Here is a 19,329-nt window from a genome sequence, read left to right as displayed (position 1 = left end):
GTCAGCAGCGTACCGACATTGGAGTTTGACACTCGGTTACCAGTCAGGCCACTCCCTCAGAGTGCACGTACTAGTCGCGTTTGTCACGTTGGGCAATGGGGCGAATTCTAGATCAGTTCCGCGTAGGGAAACTTAATAATTTGAGCTTAGCTAAGCATCATTTCTATTATTTGTATTTTATTTACAGGCGAGAGAATCTGGGTGTAAGACCTGCAGGTCAGGGGGAAGACATTTCGGTGTAGAGCGACACGAGGCGAGACATATCTGTTGTTATTTTCTATATTTTATTTGTCATTCTTTTACTTCGATTTATTATTTTATATTTTAGTTTCTTTGTTTTATATTCTTAATATTTTAGGCTACAATGTTATTTTGTTATTTTACATTTATTTTATTCTTATTTCATTTTACTTGGTTAACTTTGTTATAAACCTTTTATTCTTTATTCTGTTACAATATATTTATCTTTCGAAGGTTTAATAGAATGTCTCATTATTGACTACACCTCTCCTCGAAATTACAGCAAATAAATACATAGATGGCGCTTCACGCCAATAACTATGGATAATTATTTATTTAATTAATATTTAAGGGAACCCGGACTCCATCCGGCGAGCGAATTCCCAGCAAATAAAAACCCAATCATTACAATTTTAAATGGGAAATTTGTAGCAGTGCATTTTTCTATTTGACAGAAAAGTCTGCTGAACTTCAGAAATACCCTTTGCAAGATTAGTTAATAAACGATTATTCAACTTTCTAAAGAAAGTTGAGATTTCTTTTAGTTTTTCCTAATGATATTGTGATTTAAAAAATGTTAAAAGATTGGTTTATAAACCACAAATTATATTCAAATGAATATTGAATTTTATATTAAAAACATGCATTTTCTTACTCTTCATGATCCATATTTTCCTTAAACCTACGTACCTTAATTTGATATATTTCTTAATATTAATAATTTCAAATATGAAAACTTTAAAATTTTAATTTTATATAAATTAAGCTTTTATAAAAAATAAAATGCAATATTTTTACAATTTAATGTAAAAATAATAATTACATTTTAATAAGTTTCTCATACATTTTTGAAAACTCGAGACTCATTTAGCATCAGCGCCACGTAGCGGCGTCAGTCAACTCTCACCACACTTTTCATGCTGCAATCCTATTGCCGTGTCAGTAAGGTGCTTCTTAGGTACCTTTCTTCAGAGAGTGACACATTTATGAAATTCATTTTTATTTATTACAAAACTATGAAATAATATGTTTTTACACAAATACTTAGGGAGCAGTTTTAAATTTATAATTCTTTAAACTTATTGTCAATAAATAAATTTGACAATAATATATTAATTTCAATATTTATTTACATCACTTATTTCACTTATTTATTTTAGTTATCTTATAATTTTCACATTTCTGGCATTTAGAAATTGCTGGGTAAGGGTACATTTATACGACGGTCGGTAGAAAAAAAATTTACCGAAAAAGTCAAAATCGCGTTCACACTTCGCTTTTCCGATATAATGGAAAAACTGTTTCTAGCGGGAATTTAAAAATTTATATTTTATTAAAATGAATTAACACTGTTTTAAGTAAGAAAAATCAAGTTTTTATTAGATGAATATTGTTTTTTAATGATTTACAATAAGAAGATGAATTTTCTTCATAAATAACCATGTAAATAAATATTAATTAATTTTTGTTTTGAAAAGTTGTAAGCAACGTCACAGCTGTTGTTGATGCGGAATTTTGTGTGAAATTGTAAGTATAATGATAAATTATTAATTAATATTTATATAATTTAAATAAAAATGTTTAATGGGGATATTTAATATGCATTTTATTATTTGTATATATAAGTATAAGTTATTTTTCGAAAAGTAGTAGATGTAATTGTGTACATAACCTATAAATGTATGACAACCCTTCAACATAAAGCAAGTAAATTTTTTGTAAACATAATATGCAGTTGTAATTTATTGTTTGATAATTTAAATCCCTAATAAATCTTTATTTGGTTTTGTTTAATTTAGATTAGTAACGTTCATAATGAAATTTTTTTCACACAAAATTCCGCATCAACAACAGGTATGACGTTGCTTACAACTTGTCAAAACAAAAATTAATTAATATTTATTTACATGGTTATTTATCAAGAAAATTCATCTTCCTATTGTAAATCATTAAAGAACAATATTCATCTAATAAAAATAACTATTTTCTTACTGAAACAGTGTTAATTCATTTTAATAAAATATAAATTTTTAAATTCCCGCTAGAAACAGTTTTTCCATTTTATCGGAAAAGCGAAGTGTGAACGCGATTTTGACTTTTTCGGTAAATTTTTTTTCTACCGACCGTCGTATAAATGTACCCTAAAGTTTAAAACTCCAAAACAGTAGGAGAATAGTTTACTATTTTCACCAAAGAGAAGCAAATGTTAGAAAGGAGACTTTCGACAAAAATACACCCAATATCATATATGCTTTCCTTCCGGTTTGGACAACTTTTTGAAAAGTGGTGTGCCTTCTGTATGAATGTTTTAAGTCTATGGCGTATCTCATTTATCATACTTCATAGTCTTAAAACATTATAGTTCTTTCTGACAGTTGGCACAGCCTAAAGGCGCTTGCACACTTCCAAAATTTTGGGCGAGCAGCGAATTTTCATGGCCTTGAAACTCATATTACTAAATATGATTGGCTCTACAAAAAGCTGCGTGAAAATGTACTTTGTCAGAGCCAATCATATTTAGTAATGTGCATTTCAAGGTCGTGAAAATTCGCTGCTCGTCTAAAAATTTGGAAGTGTGCAAGCGCCTTAAAGTCATCAAAGAAGAAGAAGAAGAAGTCTTAAAACATTCTTATAGATGATACACCACTTTCAAAAAAGTTGTCCAAACCGGAAGGAAAGCATATATGTTATTGGGTGTACATTAGATTTATATTCCCCCAATCGTGGGCTGGCTTTTAAACCGCGTGAGGTCTCCTTAAGGCGCTGCACATTTTCAGATTTTTTGGCGAGCGAAGTCGTGAAAATTCACGTTACTAAATATGATTGGCTTTGACAAAAGTTCATTTTCACGCAGCTTTTAGTAGAGCCAATCATATTTCGTGACGTGAATTTTCACGATCGTGAAAATTCAGTGCTCTCCCAAAAATTTGGAAGTGTGCAAGCATTTTTATCCTCCTTTATGGTGGACTTAAGGCCTAAGCACAACTACTTCGCGAATGTCGTTCGCGAAACAGTTGTGCGAGTATCGTAAAATTTCGCTCGGCGTTAAAAAGGCTTGTTTTGCCTCCTTGGTACACACTGTACTATTTTTATTTAAATAATTAAATTCTAGTAGACTTTTCTAATAAAAATTCATTTAACCCTTAAACCGCACACTGCCGAATCCATCCTTAAACCGCACACTGGGTGTGCGATACCCAGGGACTTTTAAGTGTGTTCTCCAAGCTGGAATAAGATATTATCTTTTGGAAAAATTATCTTATATAGCTCAGTACATCTATTTTGAAGGAAAATAGGTTTTGTAATGATTTATTTAATTTTAATAATTAAAAAAGAGTTTTTTAAAACTACTGAAATTACCTTAAACCAAAAACTGGGTGTCAGACAAGCAGAAATTTTTCGCCGACAACTTCATAAAGTTATCAAATACACAAAGACACTTGGCAGACTAATGTCACTCACGAAACATAAATTTAAGTATAAAATGTACCGTCCAATATCAACACATGTTCAATTTTTACGAATTTAACCGAAATATTAGAGTAAAAAGCTAGAATATGGGTGTCGCACACCCAGGGTGCGGTTTAAGGGTTAAAAATGGATTTCAGTTAAGATTTTAGATTATTGTAATTGAATATTAAAAGCATTCGAACGTGAATTTTTAGAAATAGGTAAAGTTAAAAGATTTCATCCAAAACAAGTATGGAACAATCCAAAATCTGTATGCAAAGAATCTGGTAATAGTCAGCGGCAATCCGAATATTATCCTATCAAAACACCCCAGTCCGAAAATAAGTCTTATAATAATATGGAATTTTTAAATATATACAATTCACAGACAGATAAATTCAAACTATAATTATAATTTCGTATGACAAAAACATGTCCATAACCAGATTAATTCCGGACTTAATCGGACTAATTTCACATTTGCAAGTTGCGTATTATCAGACTAACATCGGACTAATTCCGGATTCACTGGTTATACACAAACCGTATTGAGTCTAAATTTTGTTTGTTTAAAAATATTACTGAAAAACAGAACCCGTCTTAACGTGCGTACCTCTCCCCTACTTAAATAATCACTGAAAACCTCCTTAACCCCTTATATCTTAACTGCCGGTTGAAAAACACTAAATGTGCCCAGAATGACAAAAATAAAAAATCGTCCAATTTGTATGAAACTTGTTACTCAGGGGTTTTCGGGGTCGCTGATTACGAATCTGATGTCGGTTTTTTAAAATTCAAAATGGCGGATCCAATATGGCGGACGAATTTTTAAAAATTGATCTAAATTACCTGAAATTTGTTACTCGGAGGTTTTCGGGGTCCCTGGCTACGAATCTGATTTGAGTTTTTCAACATTCAAAATGGCTTATCTAATATGGCGGCCATTTAAAAAAAAAAATTTGGATTCGCTTGAAAATTATCACTCGGGGGTTATGGGGGTCCCTGATGACGAATCCGATGTCAGTTTTTAAAAATTAAAAATTACGGATCCAATATGCCGGACATTTTTTTTTAATTTGGATTCGCTTAGAACTTGTCACTCGGGGGTTTTCAGGGTCGCTGATGACGATTCCGATGACTGTTTTTTAAGATTCAAAATGTCGGATCCAATATGGCGGACATTTTTAAAAAAAAATTGTGTATTTATCATAAAAGCATAACAAATTTTACAAATGCCGGTTTCATAGAACAGCTATAAAGAGAGCAAAAATTGAAATTCCATTAAAATGTCCTAACGCATTTTCACCTTTCCAATAAGTTCATGGGTGAAGTGGATCTCCACGGTATGCCATATTGGATCCGGCATTTTGAATTTTGAAAAACTGACATCGGATTCGTTATCAGCGACCCCAAAAACCCTCGAGTGACAAGTTTCAAGCGAATCCAATTTTTTTTAAATGTGCGCCATATTGGATCCACCATTTTGAATTTTTAACAACTGACATCAAATTCGTAATCAGCGTCCCCAAAACCCCCGAGTGATAATTTTCAAGCAAATACAAATTTTTTTCTTAAAATGTCCGCCATATTCGATTTGTCATTTTGAATTTTTAAAAACTGACATCGGATTCGTCATCAGCAACCCCGAAAACCCCCGAGTGCTAATTTTCAAGCGAATCTTAATTTTTTTAAAAAATGTCCGCCATTTTGAATTTTGAAAAACCGATATGATATTCGTAATCAGCGACCCTAAAAACCCCCGAGTAACAAATTTCAGGTAATTTGGATCAATTTTTAAAAAAGTCGTCCGCTTGCAACTTGTTACTTGAGGTTTTTTGAGATTGCTTTTGACGAACTGGAACTTAAATTTTAAATATTCAAAATGGCGGATTTAAAATGTCGAATTTACTCAATTTTTGAACATTTTTAACGTCATTTTAAATCCGCCGTTTTGAATTCTTTAAATCTAAGTTCCAGTTTGTCAATAGCAACCTCAAAAAACCTCAACTAACAAGTTGAAAGCGAATCCGGTTAAGGAAATCGATTTTTACCAAGTGCTTCCTATTCTAGCTTTTTTGACAATTTCAGGCAGCGACTGCTTGATTAAGGAGGTTTCCAGTGATTATTTAAGTACTATTCATTTCGGATCCTTAAAGTTGAAGGTTTTTCTTGTTACGCTGCCTCAAAAAGTGCTAAAAATGTGGTTTTTTGACACTTTAATCTCTTTTTTTTGGAAATGACCGAATGAAAAAAAATTTTCTTGTATATTCTTGTTCAGTGACACCCAAACTTTCAATAAACACTGGAAAATTTTAAATAAACACGACATGACCATTTTTTTGTAACACAATGTTATTCCCATTTCAATAAAAAGCAACATTTCTACATCTGTCAACAAATCAAGTTTTATGTCTGTGTACTTGAGCATAGCTTCAAATGCCAGTCCCGGGGCAGTTTAGTAATGTAACGCGTCTAAGTTATAAGTTGTAAAATATGTTTTTATAAAATTTTCAAAAATATCGGCAAGTAGTAGAACGTCAGTCTCGAAATACAAATCAGAGTTTCTTTGCGTAATATGATTCAGCACACCGGTTTTACCTAAGAAGTCATCTTGTATCATTTAGATTTTTATTATATACTGAAGTTCTAAGCTAAAACGGTTTTTCTTGATTTTCTTTGTTCGACTGAAATGTCACTTAAATTCTTTTTACTTTGTACGGCAGATGAAACGTTCTAAAACGTTTCAGGAACGTTTCTAAAACAAAGACGTTTCCGTGCCCTTTTGTACCCTTTACATATTTTGAAAATAAAATGTACTTTTCTTTGTTTATTGGTAACAGTTTGATTTAACCCTCAAAAAACGTTGCTAAAGCTTTAATAATAAAATGTACATCATATCCTGACAAGTTGTAAAAAATATGGGAACATTATGCAAATATTTATAATTTACATTGCAACCTTGATGTGCTGGACTATAGGTTCTAACAGTCCTTCTCAGTGTTAGCATCCCAGTAAAAAGAAAAGTATTCAGAATAGAGAAAAAGTATTGGTGGAGACGTTCGGTGAATGCGTTTTCGCGACAAAACCGTATTGGTGGGTTACGGTAAATACATTTTGCTTACCGTGAATACTTTTTCTTTAAACTCTCGATTTCAAGATTCCTAAGCAAAGTTGAGAATATTTATAAAGAGCGTAAGTGACCTGAAGTATAAAAATGACGATTGCGAGAAGGAAATAAGAAATTTTGAGAAAAAACGAAAAATTAAATATGACAAACAGATTGTCAAATGTTGATCAATTACCATATGCTTTTCTGTGCCTACAACGTATGATGATTAAAAGGAACTTTGACGTTACCGACGGAACTTACTGTTTCACATACATTTACTTGGATTTCTCAAGTTTCTGTCGGTATCGCCAAAGTTCCTTTTCATCATCATACGTTGTAGGTTTGTCACATTTAATTTTTCGTTTTTTCTCAAAATTTCTTATTTCCTTCTCGCAATCGTCATTTTTATACTTCAGGTCACTTACGCTCTTTATAAATATTCTCAACTTTGCTTAGGAATCTTGAAATCGAGAGTTTAAAGAAAAAGTATTCACGGTAAGCAAAATGTATTCACCGTAACCCACCAATACGGTTTTGTCGCGAAAACGCATTCACCGAACGTCTCCACCAATACTTTTTCTCTATTCTGAATACTTTTTTTTTTACTGGGATAGACGACAAAGGAAACATTTTCTTTATTTATAACTTTTAAAACTTTAAAATGTTATCCTCTTCTTTAGGCAAAATTACTCGAAACTTGTTTATTTTATTGCAATCCATTTTTTGATTAATGTTTAGGAACATCTTCATCGAGAAGTGAATCTTTTGTAATGAAATTCTTATTTGAAAAGTAACAAACAACTGTTCTTATTTTACTTGATTTTAAAATGTAATTTATTTGCATGAATGAAAACATTATTATCTCAAATGGATGAAATCCGAAATGTTGTATGTACCCTTTAATGTTGTTACTATCCCTATTGAAAATCCCCATATGGGAAACCATATGGGAAACCACATGGGATCCTATGTCAAAAACCATGTAAAACCCTACTTCCATGAAGGAAACCACGTGGTTTACCATGTTGTTTCCCATGTCAAACCATATAGGAAATTGAGACAGGATTTTAGTTAGGAATAGACATGAGGAATTTGAACAGTTCATCTATGCATAAAACCATATCAAATCCCACATGTTTTTCCCAGTCAAATCCTAAACCGAATCCCATGTGAAAAACAGTATCATTTATTTATAACACAGGTCAACAAAAAAAGACTAACTTTTTTTTATGAGATATCGGAATGGTTTCCGATGTATTTTTGGACGCTGAACACGATCCCGACTTCCAAAATTGCCCATCACGTCAGGATTTTGAGAAAAGTGGGGGTAAAGACCCCAAAAACGCTTTTTTGAGGATTTTCAACATTTTTTTTCTCTTCAACCTGACATGCTAGAGACTTCCACAAGGTCTTAAATTAAAGCTTGTAATGTGCACTAGAAGACCCATATCAATAAATTAAAAAAAAATTAGAAGTTTTTTTAAAAAATGGGGTTGAAGGCACCAAAAAGGTGGGTTTTTCGATTGCTTTAATAGACTTCATGCTATTGCTTGAATTCGCTTAAAATTTGTTACTCGGGGTTTTTGGAGTCGTAGATTACGAATCCAAAGTTAGTTTTTAAAAATTTAAAATGTCGGAACCAAGATGGCAGATATAAAAATTAAGAATTTCTTGGATTCGCTTAAAAGTTTGTTACTTCAGGGTTTTTGGGATCGCTGATTACGAATTCGCCATTTTGAATGTTTGAAAACTAATATCGGATTTGTAATCAGCGACCCCAAAAACCCTAAGTAACCATTTTCAATCGAATCCAAGCAATTGCAAGAAGTCTATTAAAGCAATCCAAAAACACACATTTTTTAGTGTCTTCAACCCCATTTTTTAAAAAAAATCTTAATTTTTTTTTATTTTATGGATATGGGTCTTGTAGTGCACATTACAAGCTTTAATTTAAGACCTTGTGGAAGTCTCTAGCACGTCAGGTTAAAGAGAAAAAAAAATGTTGAAAATCCTTAAAAAAGCGTTTTTGGGGTCTTTACCCCCACTTTTCTCAAAATCCTGACGTGATGGGCAATTTTGGAAGTCGGGATCGTGTTCAGCGTCCAAAAGTACATCGGAAACCATTCCTATATCTCATAAAAAAATGTTAGTCTTTTTTTGTTGATCTGTGTAATTATTTTCCCAAGTCAATCCCCAAGTGAAAAACAGTATCATTTATTTATAATTATTTTCCCATGTCAAATCCTAAACCAAATCCCATGTGAAAAACATTATCCGCCTTATTGAATATCCCTACATGGGAATCCACTTGGAATTTTACAAGGGATTTCACATAGGATTTTATAAGGGAATTGACATAGGATTTCATGCAAAATTTCACCTAGGATTTAATGAGACATCACATAGTATTTTATTAAAGATCCAATGAAGAAATTTTCAAAGGATTAAAAATTATTTAATAAAAAATTAAATAATATATAGTATTAGTGTTGCAAGTCATCAAAAAAGTAAAAAAACGATAATTTGAAACACGTCCTCTCTGCTACAGGTTCTCAGCTTTTATATACTTCCAGAATCGTCTCAACAGCGAGAGAAGTCACTTTCGCCACCTAGCGGTGAAAGTATAGGAGCGACAGTAATCTTTAACATTACTAAGGAAACCATGTGGAATACCACGTAAGATTCCATGTGGTTTCCTACGTGGGGATTTACATGGGATTTTACTTAGGAATTTAAGTAGAAATAAATTCCCAAATGAATTCCTAAGTAAAATCCCATGTAAATCCCCACGTAGGAAACCACATGGAATCCTACGTGGTATTCCACATGGTTTCCTTAGTAATGTTAAAGATTACTGTCGCTCCTATACTTTCACCGCTAGGTGGCGAAAGTGACTTCTCTCGCTGTTAAGACGATTCTGGAAGTATATAAAAGCTGAGAACCTGTAGCAGAGAGGACGTGTTTCAAATTATCGTTTTTTTACTTTTTTGATGACTTGTAACACTAATACTATATATTATTTAATTTTTTATTAAATAATTTTTAATCCTTTGAAAATTTCTTCATTGGATCTTTAATAAAATACTATGTGATGTCTCATTAAATCCTAGGTGAAATCTTGCATGAAATCCTATGTCAATTCCCATATAAAATCCTATGTGAAATCCCTTGTAAAATTCCAAGTGGATTCCCATGTAGGGATATTCAATAAGGCGGATAATGTTTTTCACATGGGATTTGGTTTAGGATTTGACATGGGAAAATCATTATAAATAAATGATACTGTTTTTCACTTGGGGATTGACTTGGGAAAATAATTATAAATAAATGATAATGTTTTTCACATGGGATTTGGTTTAGGATTTGACATGGGAAAAACATGTGGGATTTGATATGGTTTTATGCATAGATGAACTGTTCAAATTCCCCATGTCTATTCCTAACTAAAATCCTGTCTCAATTTCCCATATGGTTTGACATGGGAAACCACATGGTAAACCACGTGGTTTCCTTCATGGAAGTAGGGTTTTACATGGTTTTTGACATAGGATCCCATGTGGTTTCCCATGTTGTTTTCCATATGGGGATTTTCAATAGGGATTATACGCAACATCATTTTAAAATTGCTCCTGCAGTTCCCGCAATTTCTGAATCAAAGTAGAATAATTTACCACAGTATTTTTTGCTTCACAGGATTCTCCGTTTGCATGTTGTTGGTGACTTGAAGAATTGCAATCTACACTACTGTCCACAAGTATCAGGACGATTACATTCGACTCTAGGAAAAAACATGCCATCACTTTTTCAATCATATCTCGTAAATAAAAGGACATACAAAAAAACTTAAATACGGTTAGAAAGCTGATTAAATTTTGCGTAAAATAAGCCGTCTTTAAAGTCATTTCGTTAACTATTTTTTAAGTTGTATAGTGAGAAAGAAATAAAAAAAATTATCAAATTTTCTCATTTTTGGCTCTTGAATTCAACTTTTTCAAAAATCTAGATAAAATTTTTCTAAAAACACAGAAATCTTCGTTAGAATTTCATCTTTAAAATAAGCTTTTGAAAATTAAAAAAGGTTAATCCGTTTTCGATAAAGAAAACGGAGACGTGTTTCGACCGATTAGTGCATTAAAATTCAACTGTGACGAATTGACTCTGGCTTCGCGCGGCAGCGAATAAGAGAGAAAGCAGGGACGAATTCATGCGGGGAAACGATGAACTTTCGAGTTTCTTTATATTACTCGTTAAACATTATTATTTATTATTCTCCAGCATAAATTCGTCCCTGCGCTTTCTCTCCCATTCGCAGCCACGTGAATCCAGGGTCGAGTCGTCACAGTTGAATTTCAAGGCACCAATCGGTCGAAACACCGCGTTACATTTTTAATGATATGTCGAAGACGGATTAACCTTTTTTAATTTTCGAAGGCTTATTTTAAAGCTGAAATTCTAAAAAAAAATTTCTGTGTGTTTAGAAAAATTTTATCTACATTTTTCAAGATTTTTGAAAAAGTTGAAGTCAAGAGCCAAAAATGAGAAAATTTGATAATTTTTTTATTTCTTTCTCACTCTACAATTTAAAAAATAGTTAACGAAATGACTTCAAAGACGGCTTATTTCGCAATATTTAATCAGCTTTCTAACCGCATTTAAGTTTTTTTTGTATGTCCTTTTATTTACGAGATATGATTGAAAAAGTGATGGCATGTTTTTTCATAGAGTCGAATGTAATCGTCCTGATACTCATGGACGGTAGTGTATATAAGAACTATTTTCAAATTTATCGTGGTTGACAGTGCTCTTTTTTTAACAAGTATTGCAAGTTCTTGCTCTTCTTTAACTCTCGCATAAATGAGGCATTTCACGTAGTGTCCCAAGTTGAAATTTTAACTTCTTGAAAAAATTGAAACTCTGGTAATTTATTGTTCTATCAAGTAGAAATACGACGCAAGAAAACATTTTTGACTTTTTCGAAAATTTGGAGGGGGCAGAAGTGGGTCCACTGCCGAACATCATTGATTTCTTTGATGTGTTGGGAGAAGTGGCTCCACTGCCGAACATGATTGATTTCTTTGATGTACTGGGAGAAGTTGGTCCGCTGCCAGACACGACTGGCATCATGGATATGTTCGGTAGACCTTGTTGTGGTGGCGGGGCTTTCTATTAAAGGGCAACCAAACATAAAGAAACGAACATGATGAGCGACCGTCAAAAAGAGGAATACCTGAAGAGTAATACTTCGGTTAAATTCCTCACCGGTTCCGATTGTCAAGCGCCTAGCGCCGGCCGCCAAAAAGCGTAATTTATATCAGCTTTTAATTCGTTTGTTTTGTATATATATATATATATTTACTTTTCTTCTGTTTTTTTTACATCCATTTACAATTTTATCATTTAACTTTTAACACTTTTTTAACATTTGATTCTGTATTGCTGTGCTGCAAATTCCGCTTTGACATTGAAATAGTTTTAAATTTTAACTATTGACGCAGAAGAACCGCAGAAAAAGAACAAAGTCGCAAAGGCGATAGAGCTGGAGCGCCGCCCTCGAAGGCTAAAGTCTTACGACAGTTCCGAGGGTGGGTAAAGGGCTTCAAAAGAAGGGTTACGGGTTTTAGTGGGTCGGGGCTGGCAGTAGGTCGCTAGTTTATTAAACAATTTTCATTTTATTTATTTTGTTTTATTTATTTTTCATACCAACCCCACATACCTTGGAGTGCGGAATCCAAGGTATCTGTAGGCAGATTTTCTAAAATTCCCTAAGCAAAAAAAAGAAATTTAAACTAGTTGGCAATATTATTTATTCAATATTATGAATATTGTTGCAATCCATACTAACGGTAATTACATAGTAAAATATACGCATGATTTAATTTATTTCATTGAAAAGGGATATCATTTAACTAAGAAATTTCCCCTACCGATTATGATAGCCGAGAGGCTTAATGTAAAAGCGTGTGATTTATAATTATTTGTATATTTAGTTGTATTCTTAGGTATAGGTTCAATCCCGTATGATTGTAAGATTTTCTGATGCGTTTAGTTGTTAATTGTAAGTATGAATATGCGGGAAGAATATAACTTGTAAATTAATAAATATGAATATATTGAGAGTGCATTTAACATATTTTTCTTTCTTAATGATTGGTTATTTTTGTTATATAAAATTGTCGAAGCAAATAAAAAGAAACACTCGCGTCGCGTCGGTCAGCCATTTATTTTGACAGGTTACGTGCTTGATATCGTTATTGCTTTCTTTATTGTAAAAGCTTCACATTTCGGTACTGATTCCCTTTCTTAACTAAGGACACTGCAGGGCTCCTTATAATCTTTGACTGTTTTTCAAGGCTCGTTATAGTGAAATTTTGAGCTAAGGCTCTCTATACTCTATACGCAGCCTTGATGGAAATAATTTAATGCACTTTTTTTGGACTGAGTCCTATTTTCTCAATATTGACTCACAGTTTTTCAAACTCCATTTTTCTCAGTGTTGGTATTATTATTCCTTTTACGCTTTTTCGTTATATTTTTCTTTGTTTCTACATAATGACACGGAACAAGATATTAACAAAAGAGTTAATCTTGAATGCTGTTAAGAAGAGAAAACTTTCTCTCACCAGAGAAAATGGTAAATCTCTTGTGTCTTCAAAAAGCAAAGTGTGGTCAACAGTTGCAGAAGAAATTAATAACACCTTTGTTAAGAAGACAGTTCATCATTGGTCGATTTACTTCTTCGTAAAGAGGAATAGTGTTTACTTTTCAACAAAATCTGATGACGAAAACAAATTTTGCGAACTTGGTAATTCCAAAGATGTGACTGACAATGAAATTTACAATTAGAAAGTAACTGGAAATATATCGCTTATTGAACAGGAGTCGTCTACAAATTTATTTAAAATTACTGAAACAAACGTATCAAATTCCGTGATTGAAGAAATAAATTATACTTGCGAAAGCGAAATATTTGAAAAAACTGACATTAAAAGAAGAGGGAAATATTAAAAAGTTTGAAACTATGTCAGAAAATACTGGAATATAAAGAATTATAAAGGTACTCAAATTTGCAATGGTTGCTAAAGTTCCTGGATATGTTCTTTTGCAGGGCAATAGAAATAATGCGACAAGTGATGTAATTTTACTAAAAATATCAAATGAAAATATTTCCAAAGATGATTTGGATGCTCAATGAAATGGTCAATTGAAAATATGTAAAGTACGTTTTATTGTATGATTATTGATATGCAAAATATATATTTTTTAAAAATTTTATTACAAAATAGTTGCTGTGCAGCATTTTATTAGAAGGCGTCTTTATTTTTTTTAGGTTCCACGGCCGGACAACTAACGTCCTCAATTTTTGTTTGAAAAAAAACCAAAATGTTGTCATTTTCAATACATCAACAGCTATCGACACACGTAAGATTTTTTTTATATTACTTACTTTTATTTTTATCAACAATTTTGTGATTTTTTTTTAAATTGTAACTGTTTTGTTTGTAATAAAATTTTTTATAAAAATATATTTTGCATATCAATAATACTTATGCAATAGAACCTACTTTACAAGTTTTTAATTGACCATTTCATTGAGCCAATAAAAATTCCTAAAACAAAGATTAAAATATGTAGTCAATTTTATAAAAGGTTATATTCAGGAACTGTCTGTCTTACCGTTTTATGTTCTCATGTACACAGAGAGAGTACTATTATACGTGATTGAAATGAGTAAGAAAGAATATTTCATCGCTTATTTAGATAGAACGGGTACTATAATAAGTACACCTAAAAATCAAAATCGTCATTATTATACCATGGTGTTACGAAGCGTTACAACAGAGTCAGGTCAGGAAAAGACAGAGCTTTACTGATAATGGAGATTGTTTCGACGGTACACAACGTTTCGTATCCTAACAATGTATCTAAGCACTTTGGTTGATGCATTACGTAGGCTGAATAAGTTAAAATCATTAGTATTGCGTCATATAAAGGTTGACTTTAGTATGTCGGAAATTCGAGTCTTTTAAAGTCATTTGAGGAAATGACAGTAACGCAATATTTAGAATTTGTATGGGCTGTATTGCTTGAACAAAATATGAGTAAATTATCAAAAATTTCTGTGATTCACATCTGCTCGTCACATATTTTAGTTGGTTTATAAAGAGAACCGTTCGAAAAATCACACCATATGACCGCAAATAAGAATATATGCATGTAATGTTATTACAGGCATTATTCATTCAACGGATTTAGAAAATGCTGACTATTTTAACCAGTTTTTTTTACAAAATATTTTAATGATCAAGCAGATAATTTAGAAAAAGAATTATCAACATTCGCTGACATTGATTAGAAAATGCAGAATAATAAATCATGTTGGCGAACACAAAAGGACTAGTCACCCTTTTTTAACCCAGTAAAAAAAAAAGTATTCAGAATAGAGAAAAAGTATTGGTGGAGACGTTCGGTGAATGCGTTTTCGCGACAAAACCGTATTGGTGGGTCACGGTGAATACATTTCGCTTACCGTGAATACTTTTTTTTAAACTCTCGATTTAAAGATTCCTAAGCAAAGTTGAGAATATTTATAAAGAGCGTAAGTGACCTGAAGTATAAAAATGACTATTGCGAGAAGGAAATAAGAAATTTAAAAAAAAAACGAAAAATTAAATGTGACAAACAGATTGTCAAATGTTGATCAATTACCATATGCTTTTCTGTGCCTACAACGTATGATGATTAAAAGGAACTTTGACGTTACCGGCGGAACTTACTGTTTCACATACATTTACTTGGATTTCTCAAGTTTCTGTCGGTATCGTCAATGTTCCTTTTCATCATCATACGTTGTAGGTTTGTCACATTTAATTTTTCGTTTTTTCTCAAAATTTCTTATTTCCTTCTCGCAATCGTCATTTTTATACTTCAGATCACTTACGCTCTTTATAAATATTCTCAACTTTGCTTAGAAATCTTTAAATCGAGAGTTTAAAAAAAAAGTATTCACGGTAAGCGAAATGTATTCACCGTGACCCACCAATACGGTTTTGTCGCGAAAACGCATTCACCGAACGTCTCCACCAATACTTTTTCTCTATTCTGAATACTTTTTTTTTTACTGGGAATTACTTTCTTGAAATATATTATATAAATCAAATAAACCATCCATTAAAACATTAAAAAAAGGTGAAAAAATGAATTATTCTGCCCTCAGTTTCTAAATTCTTTACTAAATAATATCTTGCCGTATTTCCCTGTTGTGTCTAGACTTGTAATCCAAATTTACGGTATAAGACCAAATTCCCATAACGTCTTAGAAAATTGGTTTGGTTTTGTGAAAAATATAGTTTGTCAAAAAAATAAAAATCCTTATACCAAGATTGATTTAACGACACGAGAAAACTTGGCTAGGTCGCCTTAATGAAGTGCTATATGGATTGAAAACGACTAGACAATTGAAATGCTATAGACCAGAAAAAAAGGACAAGAATTAAAAATATATTTGGTTGAGTGTAATTAACACTCACCTTTAAAATGATAGTTTGATCAAAACGGGGAGTTTAATAGTTTTAAAGTTATAAAACACTTTTTGAGCCGCTGCATGTCGTTACGCCACACAGTGGTTTGAAATTTAAAAGTAGGGTTCAAAATAACTTAGAGTCTACAAATCTTAACCGATTTTAGATTTTCTTTTTTCTAAATAATCTTGATTAAATTGCTAAGAGATCGCTCGACCTGAAATTTGTTACTCGGGGTTTGTCGGTGTCGCTGATTACGAATATGATAATGATTTTTTAAAATCCAAAATGGCGGATTCAATATGGCAGACATTTTAAAAAAAAATTTTGGATTCGCTTGAAAATTATCATTCGGGGGTTTTTGGGGTCGATGATGATGAATCCGATGTCAGTTTTTCAAAATTTAAAATTGCGGATCCAATATGGCATACCGTGGAGATCCACTTCACCCATGAACTTGTTGGAAAGGTGAAATGCGTTTGGACATTTCAATGGAATTTCAATTTTTGCACTTTCTTTATAGCTGTTCTATGAAACCGGCAATTATAAAATTTGTTCTGCTTTTATGATAAAAACAAAATTTAAAAAAAGAATGTCCGCCATATTTCAGGTAATTTTGATTAATTTTTAAAAAGCCGTCCGCCATATTGGATCCGCCATTTTGAATTTTGAAATACCGACATCAGATTCGTAATCAGCGACCCCGAATACCCCTGTGTAACAAGTTTCAGACAAATTGGACGATTTTTTATTTTTGGCATTCTGGGCACATTTAGTGTTTTCCAGCCGGCAGTTAAGGGGTTAATCACAGTACAAATGCAGGACGCTCACGGTTTTTCCCGGTGAGATTCTTGCAACGAGCTTAGGCCAATAAGGGCTAAGGCGTGGCCTAACCGTTAAACGCAAGAAATTCATCGCGAAATCCGGTGAAACTACTATCTAAAAATGGCATGAATTGAAGTCACGGAAAAAAGCCTTGTTTTTTCTCTTCGTGTACGAATCTATCCTTAAACCGCACACTGAGTGTGCGACACCTGGAAACTTTACTGTGTGTTCTCCAAGCTAAAATAGGATATTATCTTTTATAAAAATTATTTATTGTAGCTCAGTACATCTATTTTGAAGAAAAATAGGTTCCATAATAATTTATTTAATCTTCATACCTACAAAAAAAATTTCTTAAACTACTGAAATTTCCTTTAACCGATAACTGGGCGTCAGCCACATAAAAATTTTTCGCCGTCAACTTCATAAAGTTGTCAAATACACAAAGACACTTGGGAGAATAATGTCACTCACGGAACATAAAGTTATGTACAAAATGTACCGTCCAATAGCGATCCATTTTCAATTTTTATTACAATTTAATTTTTTTACAAAACTGTTAACCGCCATTTTGAATATTTCAAAACGGACATCATATTCGTAATCAGCGACCCCAAGAACCCCCGAGTAGAGAGTTTCGGGTGAATCCAATTAATTCTTACATAACTCGTCCTCCATATTAGATCCACCATTTTGAATTTTTAAAAACTGGCATCATATTCGTAATCAGCGACCCCAAGATCCGCCGAGTAACGAGTTTCAGGCGATTTCAGTGACTTGAAAAAATTTGAGCACTATGTTTCATATGTGAGCCATTTTTTTAGTTTTAGCCGCCATATTAGCGTCCGCCATTTTGAAAAAAAGAATTGATCGCTTTAGGGTTTTGTGTATTTAAGTCTGAAAATATTGAGTTTAGAAAAAACTTGTCAAAGAATAAAAGTTTTAGTTGTGTTTTGACTTTTAAGAAATGTAAAAAAAAAATTTTTTTTCAATTTTTTATTTAAAAAAATTTTTTTTTATAAACAAATTAATTTTTTTAACTTTGGAAAAAGTTTGGAAAAACTTTCCTAAAAACTTTGGAAAAACTTTCCTAAAAGTTTTGGAGTGGACCGACGCGTTTAATGAGTTATACAAAATTTTTAAAAATCACGTGCAAAATGGGATTTTTTTACAATTTACTTCTCAAAAATGTCTACAGACTACAATTTTTTATCGATTTAAGTGTTTTTTGTTTTAAATAAAAGGAGAATAACTTCTCAAAATATCCCTCCAAGCAAACCTGAGAATATTCAATTGTTCATAATTTTTTTTAAACAAAAAGTTAACTAATTAATTGTGTACTTTCCTTTAAAAATGAAAGATTATTTTCTTATTTTGTTACTACATATGTTCTAGATCAGTTTCAATTAATATAATAATAATATTATTATTATTATTATTATTATTATTATTATTATTATTATTATTATTATTATTATTATTATTATTATTATTATTATTATTATTATTAATATAATATATGACCTCCAGATAAATAGTAAATCATAAAATAATTTATCTAAACTGTTATAAACAATATTAGTTAACAAATAGTTAACTTTGGTTCCTCTCCATCAAAAAACTTTGATCTTTCATATTTATTTCGTAGGTACAGTAGTGTTCAATGAAGCCTTACTCGGATGAACGTGTTGCACTCATATATTTCCCATGAGTGCAACACGTTCGTCCGAGTAAGGCTTCATTGAACACTACTGTACTTTAGGTTCATTTAATGAATATATCTCCCTTTTTTAAATTTTTTTTTTAATTTTTATAAACAATAATAGCTAACAAATAATGAACTTTGGTTCCTCTGCACCAAAAAGAATTTTTTTCATAGTTTTCATTGAAGTTTATTGCAAAGAATATTTATGTAAAAATAAAACAATAAACATTTTAATGTAAATATATATTAATTGTATTTAGTTTATTTTAATTAATTTTTTCATTTTAATTTTCAAAAACACAAGGAAAGATAATAAAAAAAAAACATTTTAACCGTAGCGTACAAATACATGGCAAAGATAAATCTGTTTTTATTCAACTATCAATTTCGTTGGATCCCTTTTTAGCTATGTTTTCGCCCCATATAAAACAGAATCATTCATGGTTAGCACAATCATAAATTGTGAAATTGTGTATCGAAAA

Source organism: Leptopilina heterotoma, unplaced genomic scaffold (assembly GCF_015476425.1).
Source record: "Leptopilina heterotoma isolate Lh14 unplaced genomic scaffold, ASM1547642v1 Lhet_184, whole genome shotgun sequence".
NCBI lineage: Eukaryota > Metazoa > Arthropoda > Insecta > Hymenoptera > Figitidae > Leptopilina > Leptopilina heterotoma.
Note: the sequence above shows the minus strand (reverse complement) of the source record.